We start from the raw sequence: 8,141 nt of genomic DNA, 5'->3' as shown, positions 1-8,141 counted from the left end.
AGCTTTGAATGACATACTTTGTATTATTTATAGGTCGATCTTATTTTCACAATCCAAATAGAAGGATAAAAACTGCATTTCTTCTTTATCATGAGAAATAACAATGAAATTCTAAGCCTCCCAGCTGACTGAACAGACCCCTTTTTGGCCAAGGGGACCCAGAGAAACCTTGAAAACTGACTTCTCAGGCATGATGGGATGGGAGCTTAGATGTGCCTCGTTATACCCCTTCCTTTGCAAACTGCTGTTAAGCTTTCTTCCCTAAGGGAAAAACAGAAACCAGCCCTTTCAAAAGACTTTACCAATGGTGTCAACCAACTGCTGGATACTGGTCGTCCACCCTTTTGTAGTTTCAACAAAACAACAAACCACATTCCTTCTGATAGGAGTCCACCAACCATGGAGTGGCTCTGGCCAGTCTACGAAGAATGTGTGATGAGGGTTTTCATGTTCTCTGCTTCACCTTTTGCCATCAGAGAGCTGAAAACTCTATGTTGGGGTCACGCATTTGCAGCTGTTTATATTCGTGAAGGGACATGAGACTCAACTGTGCATGCACACATTTCTCTTTTCATAAATATACATGGCTACCACAGCTTACCAACTATATGTGTGTGTGTGTGTGTGTGTGTATATATAATCAGCATAAATTCCTATTCCCTTTGCCCCTCCCTTGAGGTGTCTGTTTTTGGTTTCTGACCAGAGGCTACGCTTCCCAGTCTGTCAGAATGGTCACCCTGTAGGCTGCAACCCTTTATGAGAAATAAAGTTCTCTTTTCCAAATTGATAAACCTAATTATTTTAACATTAACAATAGTTATCATGTATATTTAGTAGTATTTCTGAGGGCTGAACACATAGTAGGTGCCAATTAAATATTTGTTGATGGCTTAGTAGACTTTGAAAGCTAAATTTTATAAAATTTGATTATGTATAAATAAAAACAACTATCTGGCTATGGCTATTTTATCCCCATAGAACTTCTAATGAATGACACAGGCAATGACAATAAGTATCCTTGCTTGAAGCTGCTTTCTGTGTATCTCAATTCCCATGTGTTCATACATTTAACATGGGGGAAGAACAACTGTTATATTTTCTATATCTGGCATATATTCTCTCACTGGTAAGGATGTTAGAATGTCATGAACAGGAATTACAATTATTTTGAGACTTTTTATGTAAAGTGAATTGAAGAGAAAGATCACCAAATCAGGAACCAATGCTTTGATATATATGTACAGCAGATCTAGTACCGTGTTCTATAAATGAGTGCTTACTGCATAGCACAGTGTTATAGCAGGAGAAATGGCTATTCTCATTCACAATCAAGTGACAAAAAACTGAGAAAATAAAACAAGCCAAAAATTTCCCCACAATTGGACATAGAAAGCTTACTACTTAGAATAGTGTTCTTCCAAATTTTTCTTTAAACTAGGATTTTACTCTTGTACTTAATATTCAGTACAGAAGACACATTTAAGTAGGCATCATCGGTATCTTCATCCTAAGGGCCTCCTCTCCAATAATACACAGCTGTTTTGAAAACTCCTAGTAGATTTTTTACTTAGATGAGAGGTGGGCAGTGGGGTTGGCAATGCCCTTCATGATCCACTTCTGTGTTAGAGGAAGAGTATGTGATGCCCTTGTTATGGAACAAGAGCCTGTGTTATTGTTCTGCATCTGTTCTAAGATCTCAGATGAGCCATTTGCTGTTCTGAGAACGAGGATGGCAAGTCAGATGTCTCTCATGTTTCTATCTTAAAAATCATTATTTATTTGTATATTACTGCAGGTAGTCCCTATTGATTTTAACTAGTAAATCATGCAACTTTGTAAAGAGAAATTTAACATCTTTGCCTCTTTCATTTTCTGTTTCCCACAATGACCCATGTTTAGAGCCTGAAAAATAGTATTTCACAATGTCCTTCAGGTTCTAACACACAAACTCACTTATAGGGATAGATCGCCCTGTGCACCTAGTCTATTTAAGGTTAATGCATGCCACTTACAATGGGATTGTTTTCTTGAACATGTTAGTCCTTCTTCCTAAGCTGATATAAGTTCCTGAGAACAAAAATGATTTAGAGTATCTTTTCTGCTTCCTTTTAGATAAATATGATCCCATCTCCTAAACCAATTCAAACTCACTCAGTGCCAAGGTATACTGCTGACCCTGTCTTGACATGACCTTTTCAATCATACTCTGAGGACCTATTAGAAATCCTAATATTTCTGTGACTATCATTGACTTTCTTTAAAAAAAAAAAAACTAAACTAAAGCTAAAACTAAAACAACAATTGTGTTTCTTTTATTTTGAATATCTTGCCAAAATGCAACTTTCCTAAGGAAAAACTTTGCACCTCTTGTAATGGGGGAAAAACTATACACTTCACATGTATAAGTAGGAAATTTGACTGTGAAAAAGGGAAAGATTTTAACAAATGAATGCAAGTATTAATATCAGTAGCTTAGTGAATTTTTAAAATTTTCTTGTGACATAACTATTCTTCTAAAAACCGTCTTCCAATTATCTTATACATATGCACATCCTCTGAATACACTCATAAAAATTATTATCTTAGTGACTAAAGGAAAATTGCATTCTCAAATTCTAAGTACTGCAATGTAATGCAAGACTTTCTAATCATTGGTTCTAATTAAAGTAGTAAATCTCTTTTAAAAATCCTTGTGTTATTGTTAAAGCCTTGATTTTAACACTCCTATCTTAACAGTGCTCCTTAAAGCAAAGAAGTGTGCCCATTACCTAGAATAGATGAGACCTCAGTGCTAGGCTTTTTAGTAAAAGGCAGGATACAGATACTTTGTCAAGTGAGTCAGATGCTAGTGATGCTGTCATCCAATGATGCTGTCTCACCATCACAACAATGAGCTTTGTCCTGATCATTTGCAGACTGGTAATCTCATCTATTTCATCTGTTTAGAGGGCTCATAGAGGCCATGGATTGAATTTCAAAATTCAGTCCTTTGTGTGTTTGGGTATATATGTATTGCTTTTAATTTTGAGGCCTCCCATCATATGACAGACTGAGGTCATTTTTTGTCCCATCCTTTTTTAAGTGGAAGAACTCACTTATGCAAACGTATGTGGAGAATTTGTACAAGCCTAGTGGCAGACATTGGCTTTCATGTCTGGAATTATTCCAGGCCACTTGTTATTTACTTCCCTCATTTCAGCCAGTTCTCACCAAATTGACTAGTTCTTCAATTCCAGTTGATTTCAATATGTGGACTCTTGATGCTTCCTCTACTGCAATTTTAAGGGCCCATTTTTCACATGCCTCTCTGGCTCAGCCTCAACTTTTCTCTCAGTCACAATTTCATATTGTCCTTCTGGCACTAAGTAGAGATGATAAAGGGACAGTCCTGGTCCTCCCTGACTCAACCTTGTGGACATACCCCCTTCATCCTACCCTGCATGAATTCTCCAGTGGGGAAGTCAACTTGAAATTGAAAAAAAAATCTATATTTATATTATCTATCTATCTATCTATCTATCTATCTATCTATCTATCTATCTATACACACATCCATAAGTACTGAGATATATATATATATGAGATATAATATTAGATATTTTGATCTTTATACATTGAAGACCAAAAAAAATTGCATCTCTTGGTATTTCAACTGGAAAATAAAATTATTAAGTTTTTAGCAAAATTGTCTAAGTTATTTACTCATTTGTATGAACCAGAAGTCGAATTTCTTAATTAGCTCACTGTGTCTTGTGATGGACAGCTACCTTATCTTCTTCGAAAATATTTTTTTCATAAAATGTACACATAGTTTAAAATATCAAATAATATCCAAAGATTTATAATGAAATACATGAGCTTCTGCCCCATATGTTACCACTTCTGATTCTCATTTGTTGTATACTAGACATTCCATACTTTTACATTCCCACTACCAGCTACCTCTATATTTCTAAGTAAGTTACTTGTACTTCCATTTGTACCTTTGTTACTTGCTGTCTTACAAGTAAGAAAGTGCAGTCTGATGAGCATTTTCCTTCAATTCTTGAAGGCTTTGCTCCATTTTCTTCTGACTTCTCAAGCTGCATTAAGAAATATAATGCCATCCTATTCTTAATCCCTTTTTTATAACCTGTATTTTCTCTTGGAGGTATTGGATTCTTCACTTTAAACCCTATGACTTGAAATTTTACTATGACTTTTAAGAAGAGTACTTTTTACCTGGAAACCGAAATGCTCTAGTTTTGAAAATGTTTTTTCTTTTCTGTTTCATCTCTTTCTTTTTCACGTTACTGGAGCAAATATATCCATCATTATTTGAATAATGTCAACCCATTCTATCATCACTTCAGTTAGATATGTTACATCTTTTCACTTTCTCTTACATCTTTCAACTAGCCTTTTATTTTTCAACTATTTTTATTTTCAACTATATGCTGTATTTTGGAATAACTTCTTTAGAATTGCCTTAAAGCTCACTAATTATCTCTTTGTTTATGTCCAAAATGCTGCTCAATACATCCATTGCATTTTAAATTTCAACTATGTTATGTGTGTTTTAAATTACACAGACTATTTTTATTTAATATTTCTATTTTTCTGGTCATCCTATAACTTTTTAAATATAATGAATGTACTTATTTTATATTTTGAGTCTATTCCAAAACTGATTATATTTGTGAGGCTTTTTCTTTTTTTTTAATGGAGTTTCACTATTGTCGCGCAGGCTGGAGTGCAATGGCGCAAACTTGGCTCACTGCAACCTCCACCCCCAGGCTCAAGCAATCCTCCTGCCTCCTGAGTAACTGGGACTATGGGGAAGCACCACCATGCCCAGCTAACTTTTGTATTTTTAGTAGAGACGGGGTTTCACCATGTTGGCCAGGCTGGTCTTGAACTCCTTATCTCAGATGATCCATCTGCCTCGGCCTCCCAAACTGCTGGGATTATAGGTGTGAGCCACCACACTGGGCCATATTTGTGAGTCTTAACATTGTTCTTTACTTTTTCTACGACCCTTGTTCTGGATGACTTAGTTCTAGTTCCACTCGGTGATTTTCTAAAACACAGTCTCATGTTCACAGGAAGCTTATTGTGAGATGAAACATTGAGGTTGTGATTAAAGTGGTTTGTATTTAGCTTGCATTTCTGGATTTATGTTTCTCATTGTTTCTGGACTCTGAGGATAACCTTTACTTTCTTATCAAAACAGCAATCCATTTAAAAGTTAAAAAAAAATTCCAGAACTTTTCAGACCTTTTTGGTGTTTTATACCAGGTATATTTCTTTAGCTTTTTTGTTCACTATTTTGCCAGCTAGGGAAGCTACAATTCAACTTCCCTCTTTACTTGTATCCAAACAGGCATTAACTAGAGAAACAGGTACCAGATTTACCCTTTTATCTGGAACAACTGCAAAAACTTAAAGGCAAACAGTATGAAAACAACAGTTTAAGGCACAAGTCATCCAACAATGAAGGGTGATGAATCCTGAGAGACTGGAAATGAAGGATCTGAACTATTTGGTTTCCCAAACTCACTGCCTTCAGAGTTTTCAGGCTGCAGCACAAAGAAGGGGGAACCCAGGCAGAGCCCAGTGGATTCCCTGAGGTGAGCAGAAGGAGCTATGGATTCAAGCAGAGTAAGGCAGCTGTATTTCACAGGATGTATTAGTTCATTCTCACACTACTATAAAGGAATACCTGAGACAGGATAATTTATAAAGAAAAGAGGTTTATAATCCCAGCACTTTGGCAGGCCGAGGCAGGCAGATCACCTGAGGTCAGGAGTTGAAGACCAGCCTGACCAACATGGTGAAACCCCATCTCTACCAAAAATACCAAAATTCTCCCAGTGTGGTGGCAGGCACCTGTAATCCCAGCTGCTTGGGAGGCTGAGGCAGGAGAATCGTTTGAACCTGGGAGGCGGAGGTTGCAGTGAGCCGAGGTTGTGCCACTACACTCCAGCCTGGGCGACAAAGTGAGACTCCCTCTCAAAAAAAAAAAAAAAAAGTGTTTTAACTGGCTCACAGTTCCATAGGCTCTACAGAAAGTATGGCAGCTTCTGCTTCTGGCTAGGCCTCAGGGAGCTTTTACTCATTGCAAAAGGTAAAGCCAAAGTGGGGGTCTTACATGAAAAGAAAACTTAAAATTAACCTAGAACAGACACAGATGTTTGATTTAGCAGACTAGGCTCAGAATACTCTTTAAAATAATATTCAATATGTTCAAAAATTTAAGTAGAGACATGGAAGATATAAAAGATATTAAACATTTGCAGTAGACTTAGTGTTCCAAGATGGGGAAACAAGGAAGATTGTGTTGGGTAGAATAGGATAAAATTGTCATTCTGTCTTTTCAAATAGAATGACTTTCTTGCTTCAGGGGACCTTAACTTTCTCCCTTGAGAGGCCTTTATTGGGGCTTAGAGTGAAAGTCACAGAGGGGCTTACTCAGGAGAGCCATAAAGTCTTTGGGGTTTGTAGAGAATTTTTGGAATAGCCTAATAGTCTTTATCTCACCAATGAGTCTGCAGATGAGCAGGGACCATGTACTACATAAGAAGCTAGGAGAGTTGGGTCCTGTTTACACAATTATCCATATCTTGTTTATTTTCCACTAGCTGTTTAACTTCATTGGGCTTTGTTTTCAAAACTTATAAAAGGAACACGTTTCTTTTAAATCTAAAACAATATTTGATAAACCTACCCTGTACTATATACCCTCTGCTCCTAGTCCAAAGTTCTAGATAGTCAACTGTTAACACAATAACTGAGTAAAATTGAATGTGTATTTTTAAGTAATTTTTTTAGGAAAACTTATCTGAGTATTTCTTAGTATACTTGTTTTTTTAGATTTTTTGGTTGATATACGTGTACATATTTTCAGGATAAATTAGTAGGGTGTCTACACTTAACATTCATCAATTGTACATTTCAAAGTAGCTGGAAAAAAATAACTTGAGTGTTCCTCGCATTAAAAAAAGACAATATTTAAGATGATAGGTATCTCAGTTACCCCAATTTGATTACATAAACTTACCAGTATACTTTTATCGTTATATTAATTCACTATATTTATTTACATAAGAAAGTTAAAAATGCATCAAACTTAAGCTCCATTGTCATCTCCAATCTAACCTGCTTCTCTCTTACTTTCTTTTCTTGGTTAAGGAACCCATAAAACTTCATCTACACAAATCAGAAACATAGAAGACAGCATCAACTCTGCCCTTGACCTCATCCCTGTTACCTTATCCAATCAAAAAAGAACTTCTTATAGCCCTCCTTTAATCTATGTTTCTACTACTCCAGTCTCTCTGAGGTTTCATATCTTCCAACTTGGACAGTACAGTAGCCTTCTCTTATCCAACCTTCAAAATCATGAAGTTTTCCCCCCAAAACACAAATTTTACCTTGTTACTTTCATTTAAGTTATTTTACCAAGTCATTTGCCTTTAAGATATCCACAGCAGGCCAGTCACAGTGGCTCATGCCTGTAATCCCAGCACTCTGGGAGGCTGAGGCAGGCAGATCACTTGAGGCCACGAGTTTGAGACTAGCCTGGCCAACATGGTGAAACTCTGTCTCTACAAAAAATTAAAAAATTACCTGGGCATGGTGGCACACGTCTGTAGTCCCAGCTACTCAGGAGGCTGAGGCAAGAGAATTACTTGAACCCAGGAGGCAGAGGTTGCAGTGAGCCGAGATCACGCCCCTGCTCTTCAGCCTGGGCCGTGTAGCAAGACCTTGTCTCAAACAACAACAGATAATCACAGCATAGAATATCCAATGTAGCCTGTCTTTAATGTCCTCTCATACCATGCTTTCCTATATACCTCATGATATAACTACACTAACCTACTTTCTGTGATCAGACCTACCAAACTCAGGTATGCTTAGACTCGCTGCTTCTCCCTGGAATGTTAATTCTCTGCTTGGCAAACCCTTGTACCTTTGTTAAGACCTTGATTAAAAGTTACCTCTCTGGCGCCTTCTCCATTCCAACAAGCATTAGAAGCCTCCTCTTCATTCCCCTGGGCAATTTCACCTACTGCCTTCCTCTTTGGTGCCATGTATCACATTAATTTATTTTTCTAATTTTTTTTCCAGAATTTCATTTTTCATGTATATGTGGCAATGTA

This window comes from Gorilla gorilla, chromosome 7 (genome assembly GCF_029281585.2).
Source record: "Gorilla gorilla gorilla isolate KB3781 chromosome 7, NHGRI_mGorGor1-v2.1_pri, whole genome shotgun sequence".
NCBI lineage: Eukaryota > Metazoa > Chordata > Mammalia > Primates > Hominidae > Gorilla > Gorilla gorilla.
The sequence above is the reverse complement of the archived record's forward strand: the minus strand, read 5'-3'. Positions refer to the sequence as shown.